The sequence below is a fragment of the Rousettus aegyptiacus genome, unplaced genomic scaffold, assembly GCF_014176215.1.
Source record: "Rousettus aegyptiacus isolate mRouAeg1 unplaced genomic scaffold, mRouAeg1.p scaffold_m13_p_6, whole genome shotgun sequence".
Classification (NCBI taxonomy): domain Eukaryota; kingdom Metazoa; phylum Chordata; class Mammalia; order Chiroptera; family Pteropodidae; genus Rousettus; species Rousettus aegyptiacus.
The window spans coordinates 55361348-55382989 of NW_023416309.1; positions in this window are offsets into that span (position 1 = coordinate 55361348).

Sequence of the window (21642 nt, forward strand, 5' to 3'; positions counted from 1 at the left end):
GCGGGCCCTTATACGCTTCCCACAAGGACGGGATTGTTGGCGATGACGTTCAGAGAAATGAAACGATTTTCCATCCGAGCCCCACTTGGTGGATACTGGTTGCTAAACCCTTGCTCGTGGAGAGGGAATACTGCTCCGCTCGGGGTGGCTTGGAGGGCCTGGCTCCTGGCCCGCTGTGGACCTGCTGCTGGGGTGGACGAGGGGTCTAATGGCCTTAATTCTGGTCAAGCTGCACGGCCACAGGTGTCCAGAGTGAGTGCAGACGTCTGCTTGTCACGTCTCTGGAGGGCCCTGCATTTTGGGAACTCTCGGATGTGCTGTGTATGTGCACAGGTGTACTTGGGCCTGGGGCGGCTTACCTCCCCCGTCTCTGACCTGGATGCCCGTGCTTACCTGGTTTGATGTCAAGAATAAGCAGATATTAGTTCTTCCTGTCTGCCCGAAACACAAAGCGAGGCTGATGAGCATCAGTGCTGTGGAAATGCACGTAATGAAACTAAGGCTATTTATAAGAAAGGAAATTTGATGACTGATGCCTGGTACGTTAGGAAGGGTGAGATTCCGCCTTCCGAAGGTACGAATTTTATCCCGCTAGCAATCCGCGGTTTGAAGAACTTCCTTAATTTAATAAAGAGGTGATTTTCAACCTAGATCTGGCGCACCTTCATTCCTCCAGCATACGGTTTTGGTGAAATATCCCTCGACATGAAAATATAGACAGTTTTTTCTTCCGAAGTGAAACACTCTGAGCCTCCCATTCCTGGTTTATTATGCTTTCTGTATCTCTGCTCATTTTTCACCAGTATTGCATTAAGTATTGATATTGATTTCTTGTAAATGGGACTGAAATAGATGGCCCGCAGTTTTTTGTTATTGTTCAGTGGCACTTGTGTGTAATTTATTACGGCCGCGGCGGAGGCTGCCCCTTGCCGCCATGCCTTAAATTAAACAAACGTGCCACGCTCTGGCCCCTGTTCGTCACCTGCATTTCTCATTTGATATCAAAAATGATTATGGATAAAGGTTCTCTTTCCTTCATCTGCCCCTCCCCCACCACGAGCACGACCACTCTGGCTTTCGTACTGTTTCGAAAGTTCGTGCTGATCACTTCTGTCATTAGTGGCTAATAAGGAAGTAGCAGAAAGAGGGCAGTTTCCTCCCCAACAGCTGGGTTCTGCTCCGTTCTGAGAGACTTGGAGGATGACGCCTGGATTCTGGGCCTAGTGTTACTCCTGCCCAATTCGGTGACCTTGGGCCAGTCCCCTGCTCTCCGTACCTTGCGGAGGAACATCGATGGCTCTGGTGGCCCCCGCACACGTACGTACAGGGTGAATGAGGAGCCGTGTGATCCCAGGGGCTGGCAGCCTTGCGCCTTTCGCCATGTGTCTTCCTGAGTACCCCGGGGTTAGCGGTGGGACCGGCAGGACAGCATGAGACCGGTTCCAGTGGCCTGCGGGCGTCTCCTGGAGACAAGGGAATGCACGTTTGTCTGGACACAGGCGTCCCAACCAAGGGACAGCGCAGGTTGCGTACTGAGGCCAGAGTAGCCGTCTGGAACAGGAGAGGGGGGTGCAAGGGGGAGAGTGTCTTGGCCAAAAAAAATGAAGAAGGTGAAATTCTGTCTCTGTGTCTCCGTCGTGGCCGCTCGGCTGGGCCAGGCTGGAAAAGCCGCCTCGAAGGCTCTCGGGGAAGAAGTGGTACATCGCCTCCCGGCGTCCACAGGACTCTGCGGTCCGTCCCTTCTCCGCTGAGACCCTCTGCCCTTTCTCCATGTCGCGCTGTTGAACTTCCGGCCTGCGTGTTGAGTGCAGTTTTGGGGGACGGCAGCGCACGGGGCTGCAGGAGCCACCGTGCCTTGGGGGAAGAATGAACACGTAACACGCGTGCGTGTGCGAGTGTGTGGCGTTCCTGGGCGTGGGCGTCTTCAGCCCAGAGGCGGAGATAGTCCACACTCAAAACTCACCATTGCCTGTTTAGCTACAGCTTTGAATTATTATCCGAGCCAGAGGTCAGTGACGTTTTTCTGTAAGAGTCCAGCGGTCAGTGTTTCAGGCTTTGCAGGCGCTGTGGCTCTGTCCCAACCACCCAGCTGTTTTGGTTTAGGGTAAAAGTAGCTATAGACACTACATAAAAGAATGGGCATGGCTGTGTGTCGACAAAACTTTATTTATGAAACAAGTTCCTCAAAACGGTAATCATAGAGTGACCACTTGACCCAGTAATTCTACTCCGATGTACATATCCAAGAAATAAAAATATGCATCCTCACAGAAACGCGTATGTGGATGTTCACAGCAGCACTATTCACAATAGCAAAAAGTAGAAATAACCGAAGTGTCCATCAGCTTATGAAGGGATAAACAAAATGTGGGCTAGCCATGCAGCGGGACCTGACCGGGCAACCAAAACGAATGATATATTGATGTATACAACGTGCATGAACCTCGAAAACATGTACATGAACGAAGCCATCGCAGAAGATCAGCTATGGTATAACTCCTTTTACAGGAAACGTCCAGAGTAGGCAAATCCATAGAGACAGGAAGCGGACCGCCGGTCGGGTGAGGGGTGTTAGATGTGGGTAACGGAGAGCGACCGTATGTGCGTAAGGGGCTTCTTCTGGGGCGATGAAGAATGTTCTCAACTGAAACTAATTGAATTGGATGAATTATGTCTTGGGAAAGATATTTTTAAAAAGCCCTAGCACATTCTTTCTTCTATCTGGAAATTTGATTCACTCATGTTAACAAAATATTCCATTAAAATTAGAATTGCCAGATTTGACAAATAAAAATATAAGAAGCTCAGTTAACTTTAAATTTTCAGTAAACAAGGGATAATTTTTTTATTACAAGTACGTCCCAAATATTGCATGAGACAACCTTATAATGAAAAGCTATGTTACTTTACAATTCAGATTTAACTGGGCATCTGTGTTCTATCTGCTTATGCTAATTAATGTATAATATAAAACATAGCCTTTTAATAAGCTAAATTATTTCAAAATCGTCATCTCTTCATATACACCCCACAACGCATACAGCAGGCGCAATTTTTCTATTTCACAGCGAGCGAGCCTGAGGCCTTAGACAGATGACCCAGCGGCAGTTCCAGGATCCGAACCCAGCTCCGCCTGACCCCCAGCTGCGGCCGATGCTGAGACGCCGGCTTCTCCCCTCACCTGTGCAGGGAGGGGGCGAAGCAGACCTCCAACCCCCACGGAGGCTCCCGCGGCCGCTGGCAAACCAGAACGGTGAGTTCCCATTAGAATGTTCTTTTCTGGAGGAGATAACGGGATAATAGGTACCTTATACTTGCTTCCCGTAAATGATGAGTGACAAAGAGTCACTTGAGATTAGAGTAATTCAGAACGAGTTAAGCCGATACCTGTGCTCCTTAGAGATCAATTTTTATTTTGAGGATAGGAGAGAGAGGACAAAAGAGAACTAAAATCAAATTCGGTGTTCTCTAATCTCAACAGGCCTTGGAGGATGCGGGAGGGAGGTCTCCCGTCCACGAGGAGAGATGGGGCGGGGGGCGGGGCCGTGCTTCTGAAACCAGAGACGAACGATTTAAGAGCAAATGCAATTTCTGCTGAATTCTTTTGGTTGTCTCAGAAGGAAACTGGATGCATAAATGATGTTTTGAAGATGCTTGACATGCTTGAATAGGGTATGCGGTCAAAACTAAACTCTGGCCTTCTGGGGAATGAACTGATATTCTCCCTTCTCTCTCTAGTCATAACAAATACTCTACTCCCCTCCTCGAATCACCTGCTCTACTGCAAGAGCTGGTTTCACTCTGACGTTTTCTCTGGTAAACAGTGGTTTTGTATGAAAAATAGTGGTCACTGAGCGTCTCATCTGAATCATCCTGAGGCCATCACTGTAGATTCTGACTCATCAGCCTGGCTCGGGGGCCAGGTGGGTGTGTTGAACGCCAGATTGGACACCATTGGTAGAGATACAATATCAAGACACAGCATCTCATGATTATGGTGTTTGCATTAGACAAGGGTAGGGTGCAAGTCATCTTTGTCCTCTGCAAACAGACCCGCTGTTTGCCGTGGAACTGTTCACGACAAGAAAACAAATTTTGAAGGATTCAAAATGTGCTATAAACGCATTAAGACAAATGACTTTTAAAGTGGCCTTGTTGGACAACTTTTTGTAAGGCATGGAGTCCATTTGTCATCTAAAAACTTGCCCTACCTCCCCCCACTCCACAAAAGCAGATATGATGGAGTAGGGAGTGCCACACCTCAGGAGTATGGATCACTGGTGGGTTCGAGATGCACCCTTCAGTCCTGAGCTGGGTGAACTTGGGCTTCTGAGGATGTGGGGGTGGAGCGTGGGGATGGAGGGAGCCCCCCACAGGAGAAAAGGGTACATGAATGCCAATCTCGAAGGCTCTTTCCAGCGTCTACACTCTGTTAGGGAACCCTGTTATATCTCAGGTGTTTTTGTTGGTAGTTATGTAATTTTCCTCATTCTAGTTTAGTTTTTGCGAAGCGGTCCATTACTGTGTTCTGGAAGGAAGTCGTCACCCCTGCTCCTCACTCCGGCCCAGTTTGTAACCAGGCGTGTGGTGGACTCAGGCTGTTCTCGGCTCCTGCCTGAAAGCTCCGGATCTCCTCTCCGCCCCTTTCTGCCTTTCGTCACAGAGATCCATCCCCGTGCATGTCCTTCATGACCTTCTCCAGATAATCCGTGTTAGTGCAGGGTCCTCGAGAGAGTTCCCCTCCTCCACCATTCCCGTGAGCACTCTTGGGAACACCGGGAAAATTCTCTTCCCCCGAAGTTATGTTGAGATCTTTAATTAACAAGAAACACGTGATAAATACATATGCCAGACCTTACGTGGGTAGGCGGTATTTAAGGCTTCAGAATTTCAGGGTGACCTTAGTCTTAAAATAGATCCTTTTGCCTGTAGCCATTGATTATTTTTTTTCCTGAGCAGATATTTCCTCCTCCCTTTTGTCTCCCGTAGCCCAGAACTCCAGTGGCCACGAGGGGTCTTGGCGGAGGTCAGGGATGCCTGCTCGGGTCTGCCTCACTTAACACACCTCCCTTGGTGCTACCTGTCCAGACACCTGCCTGGCATCATGGGCTGCCTTCTGCGTGGTATGTCTTGGCACTGTAGACTCTTCTTCACCTGAGGCCCACACATGTTGGCCCAATTCCTCTTTCATGTCGCCAGAGGGAGAATACCTACATTTTCCTGCATGCCACCTTGTCTGCTTTCTTTTTGCCCTCTGATTTCTGGCTGGCCGGAATCACACGCCGGGCCTGCGCATCTTCCTTTTTTGATTATACCCATGGAGGATAGCCTTGTTGTACTTATAAGCCTTAAGAATTCTGGAGTCCTCAGAAATCAGTCAACAGCACACTCAAGAAAACTATTGAACTTGGATAAAAAGGCACATCTTAAGGAGTGATTCCGTCTGATTTCTGCGTTTATTGTTGTTGTTATATAGCAAAGTGACGTCCTCACTGCCTGCCTCTGAAAGCCTCACTGCTCTGGGTATCAGTTGGCCCTGTAGTCGAGGTCAGAAACAGAGTGTGGTTGGGATGCAGGGAGCTGGGAATTACGCTCTGTGTCATCTCAGGCACTTACGATGCAATTGGAGTTTAACGGTCAATGTGCTTTTGGACGCCCCTGATGCTGAGTTCCTGGGTCCTTGATACCGGTCTTCAATACATTCTGATTGCTCGGAAACTGCACACGTACTCTTTAGTAACCCATTTGATCCAAGCTCAAGGTTGCAGCTATGAAAGTCACCGCAGCGCCTGTAGCTGCAAGGGAAAGGGTTGGCTGAGATGAAGTCGCTCTCGGCTGCCGACTTGACCGCCAAGCAGAAGCCAATGCAGAGTGTCAAGGGTGCTGTCAAATGCTCTGACATGTGCATGAAAGATGGGATCTGAGGGTAAATTTTGCCCATGGCCCTGGAAAAAGATCGCCAACAACAGGGCAAAGGGCTTGGCTACCCTCAAGTACCCCTTTTATAGCCAATGGCTAAAGACGCATCAGATTCACCTGGATGTGTGGATACTGCTCACGGAACGAGCAGACAAGGGTTTCTGCCTTCACATACCTCCTGGAGCTCCATGCCTTGCCGATGAAAATTAATTTTCTTGGATTGGTTATTCAATCTGGAGAGGGTTAGGTTCCGAACTAGCTGCCAGGTGCGGGTGGCATTGGAGGCGAGACCTACAGAGCAAGTCTGAGTGCGCTGGGCGGATATGCGGGGGTTGGGGGAGCTGAGCCAGGCTCAGGGCATGTCAGAGCCCCCGAGTAGGAGGGGAATGGCAGAGCGGAGCAGGGGAAAGAGACTCCTGTGCCTGGGTCGCCTCAGAGAGGGTGATATTCTGCAGCTCTGACGGACCTCAAATCGGAGGGACCACTTGTGTCTTACGATGATGTTTGCAAGCAAGCCTTTCATTCCTCTTAGATTTAGCTTCCAGAACAATCTCCTGGACTTTGGAATTAGCATCAGGCATTTGCATAGACACAGGAACATGCCTGTGAGTTGGCTCTGATCCTCTGGCCTCAAGTTTTCATTTTATTAATCTCTTTTCCCCATTTCTTGCTATTTAGGGCCATGTTTTATGGGCTCCAAACATTTCTCATGCTGCACGGTCTATTCACTACCCCTCCGAGTCTGTCATAGATCGCGGTATGAAATATTGGATGCAAAGTATTATAGAACGTACGCTGGAGGTAGGCGAGCCTACCACGTGACTCACCCCCTGTGCAGGAACGTTAGATTCTTCCCCCCTACTTTATAATTTATTTACTTTTTTTTAATTTTTAAAAGTAAAGCTTATTTCCCGATGACAGATTTTTGCTGTTATTCACACCGCAATTAGTTTTACAAGAGAAATGTGACGAGATGTGGTTTATTGGCATTTTAAAAGAGCTTTATTGAGGTACAGTCAACATACAATAAAGTGCCCCCAAATGTGTAAATTTTGACGTATGCGTACACCTGTAAATCCATCATGACCATCAATGCAAGGATTGTAACTATGCCCCCTCTTCTCCCTGCACCCCAGAATCACTCATCTGCTTCCTGTCACTATACATTAGGCTGCATAGTCTATAATTTTACTCAAAAGGAATTATATAGTGTGTACTCTTTTTCTTTCTGGCTTTTTTCATTCAGCATATTTTGAGTTTCCTTCACATTATAATGTATGTCAGTACTTCATTCCTTTGTCTTGCTGAGTAATATTCCTTTGAATGCACGTACCACAATATGTTTATCCATTCACCTACTGATGGATGTTCGGTTAGTATCTAGTTTGGGGCTATTCTAAATAAAGCTGCTATGAACATTGACATACAAGTCTTTGCATGGACGTATGCTTTCATTTTTCTTAGGCAATTTTATTTTATTGCCTTAACTTTCACTTCTTTCAAAATCAGGTATCTCTTCCTTTAGGACGTGTCGCATTCTTCCTGCCTGTGCACAGACCAGGCGGGGTGGGGTTAAGGGTGTTTGCGCACCCCAGTTTGAGACAGAGGTTGCCAGTGTGTCATGGTCCGAGGAGTGAGGCTTTAACTTAGCCGATGAAGTTGATGCGAGCGTACAAACTGAAATAGCTAAATTAGCAGAAGCAATTGCCGGGAGACTTCCGCTTATGCAAAGCAGCCAGAGAGAGGAGAAGAAACCAGCCTTCCTTTACCTTGTCTTAATAATGTTTTCTCTCTGCCATGAGATTGGTAGATGATGCATAGGTGTAGTCCGTGGGCTAAACGCGTATGTTCAGGGTTGTTATTCTCTGTTTCTGAAGTAAATGACACAAAACCAACGTGAGTATGAGCCAGGACAGGTGTTATTGATGGTGTTTGCTTTTCATTAGGAGGCCAGCGCAATTCCCTAATTGCTAGCAGACTCTAGGAAATGCCTTATTTGTAAACAGTGGTTCACACATAAAAAGTCATTAACAGAATAAACAGGCACTTTAGAGAGAGCGGTCGTCGTTATGAAACGTATTTAATGGTTTACGGAACATCGGTGGCATTTTGCAAAGGCCAGTGTCTCTCCCACAGCTGAGCTTGGCCCACCACACCCCACCCGCCCAGATCACCAGGACTGCTCAGCTGGCTCTATCACGTCCTTTAAAATGGACAACTTTCTGATTATAAAGCGGACTCACCTTCATTATAGAAAACTCGTCAAATATAGGAAGCAATAGCAAAGAGAGAAAAAAATCTCCCGTAAGCCAACCGTTTAGAGATAACTATTAACATTTTCATTTATTTCCTTCTTTTTAGTCGATGTATAGTTGAGCTCACACTCTACATGCCATTGCGGATCCTGATTTCTCTCTCAGCGTTACTGCATAAACATTTCACCAGGTCATTAAAACTTTTTCTTTGCAAACACCGCGTTAATGGCTAAAAAAGATATCACCATGTACGGATGGCCCAGAGTTTACTTAACCATTCCTCTTGTTGTGGAAATTTAAGTGGTTTCTAATTGTTCTCCGCTATAAATATTGCTACAGTCATCATCTTTGCGTAAATCATTTAAAATTGTATTTAGAATCATTTCCTTGGGATAGTCCCAAAAGTGAAATTCTTAGATCAAAATGTGTGCACGTTTTCGAAGCTCTTGACACAAATTCAGCTATGTAGTCAGCGGACGGTCTCCTTCTGCGGGTCATCCAAGAGCCTAGACCCAGAGGCAGTTTCCAGGGTTAATTAGATTCAGACTGAGCAGGACTCTGTTGGCACCTTTGTCTGCTGAGTGGGAGCTGAAGTGCTGTCAACCAGAGAGTTAAAATCTCTTAGTCCGGAAAGAAGATGGAAGGCCTGGAGGGGCGGCACACAACAAGAGGCATCGTCCCAGCTTGGCTTAAAGATAGAACGTGGAGGGAGACCCTCCCTACAGGGTGACGATGACCGGAAGGATGGGTGGATGAGCCCCCAAGGATGGCCCAGGTTCGATGGCGGGGAGTGTTAGGAGCCCCCAAAGGGTGATGGAGAGAGGCCGGACACCATGGGGGTTATACTTTCAGAGCCGCCTCAAACCCAGGACCACACTAACCATCCGCATGAGCTGCCAACGGTCCAGCTTCATTATTTTCTTCAGCTGCCCCCCGAAGGTCCTCATGGGCCGTCACTTCTTAGAGAGTCAGGAGAAGTGTTGTCGTTCTTGTGGTTATTTAAACCCCCCTGGGTTAGGGTGCGGGGCTGGGCGCACGGCAGGTGCCTCCTGACAGGGACTCGACTTTGCAGTGGGATCAGAGTCTGTCTCGACTGTTTCTCCATCCCCAGTCCAACTCAGATCCTGGAGTAGGCCGGGCCTTTGGTAAAATTTGTTTCGTGGAATCGGATATATTTCGGTAGCTGCGACTGAGTAACCGGTCAGCTAGGTTCATTCATAAGAGTACTTGTGAGAGAAATAAGAACCCCCCACTACGTTTGGCTAATCCCGCCCCCTCATCCCTTCTTCCCTACCCTTTCTCACGCTGCGTCTGCTTCCCTAGCCAGGCCGAACCATGTGCCTCCCCAAGCATGATGGCCAGATCTCTTAACACGACCCGCGCCCGGTGGGATGGTGGGTACGGGGACGTGTGTCCTCGAGCCGCTTTGATGAGGAGGCAAAGCGGCGGAGGCGGCTTCCTCGTCACGGGGTGATCAGCGAGCCTGTGCCTTGGAGAAACAACCCGTTGCGACGCTCGTCTCCTTGGAGAGGCCGAGTCGCAGCCGCTCAGTTCTGCCGGCTGGCCACTCATGTTAACTAGCTCCCCGGCCCCGAGTTCTGCCACGGCTGAAAGCCTAGGCTTGTCCCAAGCCTCCAGACCTAGCGCTCACTCCCCGAGGCAGCACAGCGCCCTGGCAAGTACCTGGGATTCGAATACGGGAGCCGTGGGTCGAAACTCTGACTCCCGCAAAGCAGTGTTACCCCTGGGTCTCACTGTTCTTACCTGAGACAACGCCTGTCTCATCGGGTCGTTCTGATGACTAAATGAGATAAAGTGTGTATAGGGACCAACCAGGGACGAATAAGATGATCGCCTCTCTTGACATGACCCTGCGACCCGCGCCCATCGGGGTGGTGGGAATGGTGGTGTCTGCCCTTCGACTTCTCGCCCACGTGAGGCGGCAAAGAGGCCAAAGAGTCCTCCCTGTCAGGGATGACCGGCAAGCCCAGGGATCAGCCCAGAGAAGGTTCTCGGTTCGTAATATTGATGACGATGATGATGATGATGATGATGATGATGATAGAAACTTGCTGCATCTTCTCTGGCTGCCTCCTAGCCCTAACGCACAGCCCCACCCCCTGCTAAACAAACTCTGAGCCACTGCTCAGTGTTCCCTGAATAAAGGGGAGGTGGCTTTGGCCTCAGTGCTCCCCAGACGTCGTTCAATGCCAGCTTTCTCCCCATGGGATGCGGGAGGGGGAGATGGGTGAGGGCGGGGTCTGGGGACCTGCCATTTAAAGCCTCAGAGAACAAACTTCCCTCTGACACATCTTCCTCGCTGTCAATGAGGGAGTGAGAGGGGCAAAGTGAGGTTCATCAGCCTCGTGGACGCACCCGCCTCAACATCACCTCGTCCGGGCTGCTGCCCGTACATGCGTCTGAAACGGTTTGTAAATTTAATCGTCCACAGTCCGTGTGTTCAGAACGATTAGGTAATCAGTGTGCTGGTGGGATTGGCAGCTCTGTTTATTATCTAAGTCTATTTAATGGTCTTTACTGGGTACAAAATGTATCCCAAGGCATTCGAGGCCCAGAGGGAGCCGCATGCTAAAGAGGCTGGTGGGCCGGGGGGTTGGGAGTCTGGGAGGCTGGGGGGCTGGGAGTCTGGGGTTGGGAGTTTGGGAGTCTGGGGGGTTGAGGGGGCTGGGGGGCTGGGGGACTGGGAGGCTGGGGAGCTGGGAGGCCAGGAGGCTGGGGGGCTGGAAGCTGGGGGGCTGGGGGGCCAGGAGGCCGGGAGGCTGGGAGGCTAGGGGCTGGGGGGCTGGGGGGCTCAAGTCCAGGGGGATGGGAGCCCAGGAGCTCCGGGGAGGGCAGGGCGTGCACGGCGTCGTAACAGGCTTCCCTGCGGACAGTGTGAAGCCTGTTCCTTCCGTCCTCTAATAAGCCAGGGGATCGATCATTCATTCACTGGATGGGGAGCCGTTGGCTGCAGACGCTGAGCTGGGTACAGAAGAACTCGACGGTAGGCAGGGCTGGGAGAAGGGACCAGGGGACAAGCGTGCGTGTGCTGGGCGCCGAGCGAAGTGCCCTTTCGCTCCTCTCATTGAACAGACACCGCGAGGCACAGGGCGGTCTGCCGCATCACGGCCGGCGCCTCTGCCGCGTCTCCGAAGGCCTCTTCCTGTCGCGTGTCCTGGCTTTTGCTCACCGCGGTCCTCCTGGGAACACCTTTTACATTCCTCGCGTGTCTGATCCACCTGCCTAGAGCACAGTCAGAGAAATGGACGTAGGTAGCAGAGAGCTCGCGCCGCGTGCCGGGCCCCGTTCTAAGCCCTGCGCACGTGACTAACGTCACCCTCTCCGTAACCTCATGCCGCGGGTCCCAGTGTCATCTCCATTTTATGCGACGACCTCGAGGCACAGAGAGGTTAAGTAACTTTGCCAGGGTCACACAGCTTATAAACTGTGAAGCTAAAATTTGAACCTGGCAGTTCCCCTCCAAAGCCCAACTGAGCTTATACTCGGAGTTGTCCGTGAAGCATTTTCTTCTGGAATAGTCTGCCTTCTCCAGCGATCTTGCCCCTGGCAGATAGATCTAGAAACGGACACCTGATCTTAGCTGGGCGGGCAGGTGCCTCCCTTGGGTACTCAGGTGGCTTCAGGCTGGTGTCCCTTTAGTGGAGGTGAGATTTAAGAGGGTTCGGGGGTCCTGTTGCTACTACCGAGGGAAGAGCGAGCTGTAAGGGGAGGGGGCTGGTCTTCAGGGAGCTGGTCCTCAGGGAGCTGGTCCTCAGGGGGCTGGTCCTCAGGGAGCTGGTCCTCGGGGGCTGGTCCTCGGGGTGCTGATTGCTACTATCCAGGAAAAGGGAGCTGTAAGGGGAGGGGGCTGGTCCTCAGGGGCTGGTTCTCGGGGGGCTGGTCCTCGGGGTGCTGATTGCTACTATCCAGTAAAAGGGAGCTGTAAGGGGAGGGGGCTGGTCCTCAGGGAGCTGGTCCTCAGGGGGCTGGTCCTCAGGGAGCTGGTCCTCGGGGGCTGGTCCTCGGGGTGCTGATTGCTACTATCCAGGAAAAGGGAGCTGTAAGGGGAGGGGGCCGGTCCTCAGGGGCTGGTTCTCGGGGGGCTGGTCCTCGGGGTGCTGATTGCTACTATCCAGGAAAAGGGAGCTGTAAGGGGAGGGGGCTAGTCCTTGGGGCATTGGTCCTCAGGGGGCTGGTCTTTGAGGTACTGATTGCTACTATCCAGGGAAAGCGAGCTGTAAGGGGAGGGGGCTGGTCCTCGGGGGCTGGTCCTCGGGGGCTGGTCCTCGGGGGCTGGTCCTCAGGGGCTGGTCCTCGTGCAGGGGGCAGCGGAGGGAAGTGACCTGAGTGTGTCTGGGGCTCTTTGGTTATCTGCTTCCATCTTGTTGCCGAGGCCTGGCTGCTTCTTTGTCTAATTATTTCCTTGGTTTCTGGGAGCCAATCCTGCCTCCATTTTGCCTCAGCAAGGACTGCCGTTGTTTCTGCCATTGGAAAGGGCCAAAGCAAATGTCCCCTGCATGGGGATCTCACTCGCTGTCACCACCTTGCAGCAGGCTGGTGCAGGAATACGCTCAGGCCCTTGCTTTTCTCCCAAACCATAGCTGATAGAGTAAAATAACAGAAGTCACCGGGCCTGGCTTTTGGGACGCTGGGCAGCGATGTGGACACCTCCCCCAGCTGAGTGAGGGCTTCCAGGAGTTTGGGCTGCCGCACAGCCACAGGCTCAGAAAAAGTCATGCCCAAACCAGCGCCTCGTCAGTGGAACGTTCCGGCTTCGCGGAAGTGCGTGAACAGAAGGGCGACGGGAACCCGCCGCTGCGCCAAGCGGAAGGCCGCCCCGAGGGGCGTCGCCTGCAGGTGGGGGGCCAACAGGATGTGGCCCGCGTGACGATCGCCCGGTGAGACGAGCACACGGCTGCACCTCGTGACTCCAGCCAAACTGGCCGGGCGCCCAGCGCACGGGCAGGCCCCGTCGGTGCCTGGGTGCGACGGCGTCCCCCAGCGGGGGTGGCAGCCACCGCCGCCGGCATCCGCACCTGGGGCGGCGGGTCGGACGTCAGGATGCGCAGAGAAGCGTGGGCTAATGGTTCGGTCTAGAGGACGGACTCGGGGAGACAGACAGACGGCAGAGAGCGGGAGCCAGGCCAGACGGGAAGCCGCGGCAAGCGGCAGTGGCCCGGGGGGGGGGGGCGGAGGGCTGTTCGGGGAGTGTCAGGGACGTCGGTCGGGAGGGAGAGGCGCTGTCGTTGAGGGAGCCAGGTTGCCGGTGGCTCACGCCGAGCGGTGTCCGGGGTGACCTCTGTTCCCAGGCCCTGTGCCGTGCCCGTGACGCTGGGTGGAACCCCTGCCCTTCTCATCATCCTCACGGCCGGGCACATCATTACCCGCGTGGCTCGAGGGCACCCAGAGCGTCTGTTCCCTGACTCCTGAAGCGCTGAACCGGCCCCCAGAGCACATTGGGAGAAAATTCACGGCAACGCCCTTCGCGGCAGCCGGAAGGTGAAAATGGCCATGTGCCCTCCAGTGGGCAGACCCGGAAGCGAGCCTCGGACACAGGCGTTGAGCCAGGGGACCCCTTGACCGCGAGCGGTCACCCCTGTTCGACAGCTCGCGCCCGGCCCGTTCTGGTGGCATCGTCTTCAGAGCAGTATCTCCTGAATGATGACAAGGAGGACCTGGACCACGAGCTCGGGTCTCTCCACCCACTTAAATCGACCGCAATAGATGTTACTTAAAAAAAAAAAAATTTGTGGTGAAACCGACATACATAAAATTAAGCATTTTGATGTGAACAATTCGCTGGCCTCCAGCCACCATGTCCGTCTGGTCCCAGAACGTGTCCGTGGCTCCTACATGAAACTCCATAGCCACCAAGCCATCACCCCCCCCCCTCCCTGTGCCCCCAGCACCCGGCGCCCAGCACGCTGTGTTCCGTCTCTCTGGACTTGCCTCTTCTGGACATTTTATATAAATGGGAAGGTCCGCTGTGCGACTCTTTGTGGCCGGCGTCTTTCACTCAGCATAACGTGTTCGAGGTTCATGTTGTAACACGTGTCAGGGCGTCATTCCTTTTTATGCCCAAATAATATTCCGTGATAGGGACTGACCACATTCTCTCTCTATGTGTCAGTTGATGGATAGATAACCGGGCGGTTTCTCCCTTTTGACTATGGCGAATGGTACCGCTGTGACCATTCTTCCAGTGTGTTTCAAAATCACAGAAATCACAGACAGAGACACATCCTGGGGCCAGGCGCCCTGGACATGCCGGCTGGCCCGGCCAGCCCCTTGGGCAGGGTTACTGGAGAAAGGTTCTCTGCTTCCACTCTGACAGATTTAAATGGTAATACTCGGGGAGACAGTCTCCGCAGGCTTCTCTCAAACCCACCTCTTAAAAGCCCACCCTGAGGTTGCTTAAGAAATTACAAAGTAATTGAAGCAATAACTTTCAAGACCAAAATATATATTTTCCTCCTCCACAGAACACAGTGCCCATAACTCCTGCGATGCTCTTAGCTGTGCCGGGGAATAAGAGACCCCTCCTCTCTCCCCTCACACTGTATGGGGCATGGAAGAGAAAAACAGGTACTATCTGAAGGGAACTGTAAATGGAAAAGAAAGAAATGCTCGTTAAAGTCTCAAAAGGTTTAACCCCAGAAAGCGCAAATAAAGCCAGCGCCCCTCGGCCCCCTTCCTGCGTGTCCGGGGTGGGCTGGGTTCTGCAGTCACCCACGCGTCCGAACGAAAACCCGAAAACCCGTTCTGCTAGAATCTCCATGGGTTCTCATTCGAATTCCGGTCGCGTACCCCGGTGTTATTTCTTCCGGAAATGTCAGCTCTCTTAATCCTTTCCCCTTTTACACAGATCCAGAGGATTTCCCCCGACTGAAGTAAAAAGAGTGTAAATATTTTAGCATTTCACGAAGCCGGGAAGCATTCGAGGCTACTTTTTATAGTCATTTTAATAGTGGCAACTGTTTCCCACACGTTCTAATCAATTCGCTTCCCAGAGCAATTTTTCAAGGGAGCAGAATGGTCCAGCTCCAACCCAATCACACCATTGCTTCTTCATACTGCTGCCACTTTGGACGTGGGACATGCACACATAAAGGGACAGGGGGACTTCCCTTTCCTTAGACACAATAAATTGAATGCGTTGGTGCCAGCAGCAGAGTGGCGGCGGGGAGAAGCTGGCTTGTCCCCATCTGGGGCATGTGCAGGAAGAATGCTTCCCCCAAACCACTGGCATCAGGGCTGAAAAAGAAAGAACGAGGGTTCTTTCTTCCTACGTAGCAGGATGAGGATTCACAAACGAAGATTTCCACGGCCCAAGCAGGTTGCTAAGCAGGTACTTTGCAGACTGCAGTTCCGTATAGCATTAAAATAAATGACTCCTCGCCAGGGCTCCCTCCGCTAAAGGCCATTTGGAGAACTTGGAAAGCTTAACGATGCCCTGAAAGGTTGCAGGGAAGGTGTTGGCATCAGAAGTGTTAGAGAGGACAAGCGTGGCCGGGGAGACTTCAGAAGGCGCTTGTCCCTCTCCTGTGGAAACCCCCAGGGTGGTGACACAAGCCTGGCCCCCGGGGTGGGGGGGGGACCCGGACAATCAGTCTGTCACCAGGAGATTTCAAGGTGCGACCTGCGTCTTTGAACTGTGAGCTGGGAGAAATTTTTAATTTTTACCTTGGCCTCGTACAAATAAGTAGAGGGACTCTGTCGTTTCTTGTTTGTTTGGCGCTTGGACAGGGGTGAAGCGGGGGACCAAACAGGCGCCCTCTTAGGTGTATTGGAGCCACTGCGACTCACCTGGCCAGGGCTACTGTGCCTCAGAAGAGGCCTCACCTTGGGAAGGAGTGAGGACCTCCCAGCCAGCGGAGAGATGCAAGAGGCTGTTAGAGACGGGGTCCCCCACATCTCCCAACCTGGAAGAACAAGTGTGTGGGGAGCAGAAGATGGGAGGAGGGAAGCGAGCTTCGCACCTGGAGGCCATCCGGGACCCAGAGCACGCTCCGCAGTTCCCCGCACGCAGAGAGGGGCCTCCTCGCTGGCCAGAGATGAGAAATGTGGCCACGGAGCCATAAATACCCGGAGTCGGGAGAAGATGGACAGGCAGAAGTCATTAGCAGTGACAAAGTGTCCTCGTGGTTGAGCTCCAGCCGCCTAACAATGATTGTGAAGGTTAAGGCAGGAGATGAGTGAGGGGAAAGGCGAGCCGGGGTGGGGGTCAGGGTGCTGCTTTGCCACACTCACCTGGGAAGGTGAGGTTTGAGACCCCGCCCCCGCAGCCCCACCCAGGAAGTGCTGCTCTCCCGATGGCATTTTCAGGTTGGAACCCTGCCCGAGAGATGATTCGCACCCTGCAAGTCAAGGCGGTCGCTGAGATTTCACAACCGGGTGCCCTTCTTCTGTCTTTTAGAATAGAGAGTGGCACTGAGGGAAATCCTAACGTTTTCCCGAGAAATGCGGCCTCAATGAACTGTCTGCATTATTGCTCAGCGCTTCCTTTAATCATGTGCTTTCACGGGGAGCCCGTAGCAAACCGTTTCGCGATGGCCAACAACGTAACGCGTGCCCCGGCCTCTCTTCCGTCTTGCAATGATCTCATTATAAAAATAAAGGAAAGAGAAGTAATGCTTCCGTTGTCACTAGATCGGAAATTTCACTGCCGTTTCCTGAGAGAGGGAGAGCGAGAGAGAGCGAGAGAGAGAGAGAGAGAGAGGAGAGAGAGAGGAGAAATTAAGACAACTTAGGGTGATACTTACGGTACCTAAACATGAAAGTATCAACCGGCATGTTTTTGAAAATTGAAAATAAAGTTATGGAGAAAATGCTTTATTTGATTCTCTGTTTATGGGAAATTCATTTTATTTGACTTTTTTATTTGTAATATCAACCACGGAGCACAGCGCGGTTTCCAAGGTGTTCCCTCACGGTCCCATTCTTCTAAATTATTAATGCCATGCTGTTGATATATTGTCAGCCTTGTACATACATTCTATGAAAATGAGTTTTACAGTAGGTTGGGATTTATAACAAAGCTTGACATATGCAGCTAATTCACCTACACAGTCCTGTCAGTTTTAGGTTCATAAATAATTGATACCCAGGGCTTGAAGTTCAGCTACTGTTAGTACTTCAGCTGTTAAATTTCAGCGGCATAATGGATGAATATTTGTTTATAATTTCTGTGCATGGTCCCGATGTCAGCTCCCTCGCTTCATTTGCATAGGTGGATTGAGATGTTGGAAGCGTAATGAACGCGCGAGGATGACGGATGGTTTGCGGGGGTGCCGGTGCGGTTCTGTAAATGTTTGATTAGTTCTGAATGGATTACCGTTAGATTATCTGGTTCAGAGGTTAACGTGAGCAGCTCTTTGCTCCCAGAGCTTTTGTGATCCCTCGCTGACAGGTTTTAAAATTCATACCGCGAGATCGGAGCTGCAGAAGCGAGGGGGGCCTGTTCTCGGCAACAGATGTTTCGTAATTAAGCATACGGTTTCCGGGTTTTGGAGAGCCGGAGGAATTACAAACGGGCCTGAGTTGTTCGGCGGGAGAAAACTGTTCTTAAGAAAATGTTCTTACTCCCCCCCTTCTCACGTCCCCCACCCAGGAACTGGTCGCTCGGCTTCCTGGGGACAGTAATTAGATGACCGAACTGCGCAGAGGTGTCTGAGGAGGTTGGAGGGTCCCGCGCCCAGTGAGGGCAGCTGCCTGTGATTCGCCCACTTCGGACCCTGAACTTGATCGGCAACACGTTGCCAAAGAAATGTCCCTGCGGGAGGCCAGGGGGTAATAACTCGGTCATCTCATCTCATTTGTGGCCTCCGAGGTGGGGAGGGCTGTAGGGATCCCAAATAAATGACATCGGCGCCAAGCCTTTCTGCCTACGTAGGCCGGTAAGATAACGCGAGACAGAAGTCTGCGCCCGCATCGACAGCCTCACACACACATCACCTCGACAGCGTGTGTGCATGTGTGTGTGTGTGTGTGTGCGTGCATGTGCGTGTGTGCATACATGCGCGTGCATGCACATGCATGCAAGCGTGTGCACACGTGTGCATGTGTGTGCCGTGTGCGTGTGTGCGAAGGGACGAGCCGAGCGAGAGCTGTGAGCGTGGCCCTGCCATCCTCGAGTCCCCGGCCAGGCCCGACATGGCCCAGCGCACCGGACCCTCTCGTCGGCTTGTGCCCGTGTCGTGTTCTGAGGCACGCCCTTGCCCTCGGCCCGCTCGGCACCCGCCCACCCCACCCGGCCCAGCTCTCTTGTGCCAGCCGTACCTGCCCGTCCAAACCTCTACCCCTTCCACGTTCCCCTCCTCGGCCCCCACCCAGGGCAGCGGCTCAGAAAATGAAAGGCAACGGCGCCTTAATGAAAAGATTTAGTGCTCGCAGCTAAACAGAACTGAGTTCCAGCGCTCTCTTGAACTATATTTTTCCAGCCCTGCATCCAGTTCCTTAGCTTGTCTGGCAATCATGTTAGTGATTATATGGGTAATGGAACACGTGCTCTTTTTGTCTGAGCCTCTGATTAATCTGCCGTCTCTTTAGCCTTGATTTATGGCGCTCAACTCTGGAGGTGAGTGCTGGCCCATCGGTTCCGGAGCTTATTACAGACGCAGGGGCTGCTAAATGCCTCCGAGGCTTGAATTGTTTCTTGACAGCCAGGCTTCTTGCTACATTCCCTCCAATCTGTTTTGGTTCCTGGTGTGACCTTTCATACAGTAAAATACATTAGTTGAATAGCACAGTCTCATTAAAAGAGTGAATTAACCGAAGAGTCTTTTTAACTAAATGACAGCCAAAGGACTGAGTGCTAATAGCCACGAGCAGTTGGAAACTTAACTCATGAATCAGCCCTGTTAATACTGCCTCCTGCCTGAAGCACCGAGGGTACCACGCTCTCTGCCGGGCTCTCGTAAGAAGAAAAGCTCATTACTTTCCTCCTGATGGGAGAGAAAGAGTGAGCGAGCAATAATAAAGCTTGAATTTTTCAATACTGTTAAAAATGGGGCTGACAGATTGCCGACAATAGGGGTAACGGGCCCAGGCATGGGTCCGGAGCTGCTGAATTAGCAATACCATATATCATACAATCTAATTAAATCAACCCGGAGAATGAAATTAGTTTTCTGTGAGTGAAATGGCCTCTGAAAGAGCTCTATTAAATGAACTGGAGAGCATTAATTAAATAATTCACAGTGAGGGATTTTGCATTTATACAAAAATTGTGCGCTTAATTGTCCATGCTGTATTACAGATCTGGCCTTATGTTAACAATGTGTTGAAAGCACACTTATTGGAGCATATCAGGAAGGGTTTAACACAAACGCGGCTTGGGAAGTTTTATGGGTCGGGCCAAGGAACCCAAGGAAAAGCATCCAGGGACACCTAAGCCTTGTAAGTTGCCCAGAAAGACTTTTTTTTTTTCTTTTTCTTTTTTTCGGCCAGCCAAGTTCATTTCCTCAGACTTTGGTGGGGCTCCACGCTGTGTTGCAATGCTTGTCAGCTATGCTCTTAACTGTGTGGGTGCTATTCTCTTGGGGTGTCTGAGGGCCCCCCCCAGGTTGACCTGTGTGTGGGGTCTTGGTTACTTTGGAAGCTTGGCAAGTATCCAGCAGATTTTGGTATCTGTAGATATTCATTGGGGTGAATCAATTTCCTCCTTCCACCCCAAATGTCTTAGCCAGTTACATGGACTCACTCATGTAAACCCAAGCATATTGGGTGCGCTGAAGGAAAAAGTGAATTTAGATACAATATGTTAAAGGAATAGACACCATCCTTCTTCGAATCATGGATCTCAGGGTTGAAGGAAACCATGAAAGTAATTTCCTTCAAACCTTCCATCCAGGCAACGTCTGAATTTCCTCTAGAATATTCCTGCTCAAATTCTTGCAGAGCCAAGGAGCGAGGAGTTGGTTCCAGGTCCGGGGAGCCCACTCTCTCATCGGCAGGTCTGATGTGGTGCCGTTGGGCAGCAGAGGCCAGAGCCTGGGGCCCAGGCTTTGGGGCACATTCCGGGGTTCGGATCCCAGCTCCTCCACGTGCCCAGGTGTGCGACCTTGGCCGAGCGACTGGACCCCCGTGCACCACCGTGTCTCCTCTGCTGAGAGGAAGACTGCAGTAGTGCCCGGCGCAGAGTCCTGGGAGGAACATCGAGTCGATATGGACACAGCACTTAGAACTAAGCGCCAGGACGAAGCCGCGTCTTTCACCTTCGTGTGCCAATAGTTTCGGATCAATAATAGCTTGATTTTTAAAACGCAGCTTAAGAATTCTTTTTTGTCTCTTCTCACAGATTAGAGAATTTGATGATTGGAAAAGTGTAACTCATTTTTGGTTGGTTGGCTCTAAGTTTAAGGCTTTTTCAAGTTTTAAACGTTTCTCCACGCCTGCATTCGTGTGCCAGGGTGGGCTGTAGGAGCAGGGACATTGTGGTGAACGAGACAGACACCAGCTTCTGACTCCAAGGGACTTTCATTCTCTTTTCCTTTTGAATAGAACTCAGTCTGGCACACATTGAAAAGTCTTCAAAGTGGTGAAAACGTGAAATGAAAACAAAAGGAAAAGAAATTATTGTATAATATCTGAGTGGAAAAACCTGACAGTGGATACTAAGCTATCAGAAATAATCCGATTACCGTGCAGGTAACTAAACCATCCTTAGAACACGCTCCCTTTGATGACTGTGTTTTATATCACCGACTTTTCACTCCCAACCTTTCTACGTTACTGGTCCACTAAGACGTCATATGATTCCCTAGTACAGGAGGCCTTGGCTGTCTTGAATTAATCAACCATCCTGAGACACCACCAGCAGCATCCTAGAAATATGTGCATAACAAAACACTTTGGTGGAGCATCGTTTGTTTTTAATTAGAAATTGTTCTGTTTATTTATTTTTAAAAGATTCCTTTAGCAATCTGACTAGGTTTCCTGAGACTTCATCCCACTTATTTTGTTACCGGACTTTATGAAGTCGCTTTAGAGATACCTAAAAATAACCATAGCCTTGTATTTCATTTAAAGAAAAAATTGAGATTTTCAATAGGACGGGGCCTTGCTGGATGATTTGGTTATCGGAGGTTGCCAATGCCAACAGTCCGAGCTCTCACCATGTTTGCGTGAAGGTCTTACGATTCCAAACGAAATCCTATAGAATCCTCAGGCCAGCAGATTTCCCCTCTCAAAGGAGAATTTAGCAGCACCTGCTTGGCTGGGAAAAGGGGGAAAAAAAAGAGAATTCATCAAAAGGAGAAACAGAGAAGGAAAGAGAAGAGCCTGGTCAGGGTAGAAATTGAGAGTAAAGAGGACTATGGGAAGCTTTGGAATAGCCGTGGATCCTGCAAAGTTTGGAGACCTGGAAGAAAGTGTGTGTTCAATGTTATGGGAGACGTTTAAATGAAGATCATTAGAATGACTTTTGGGTGTCGGATGGGACGATTCTGAGATTGGACCACTTGGATCC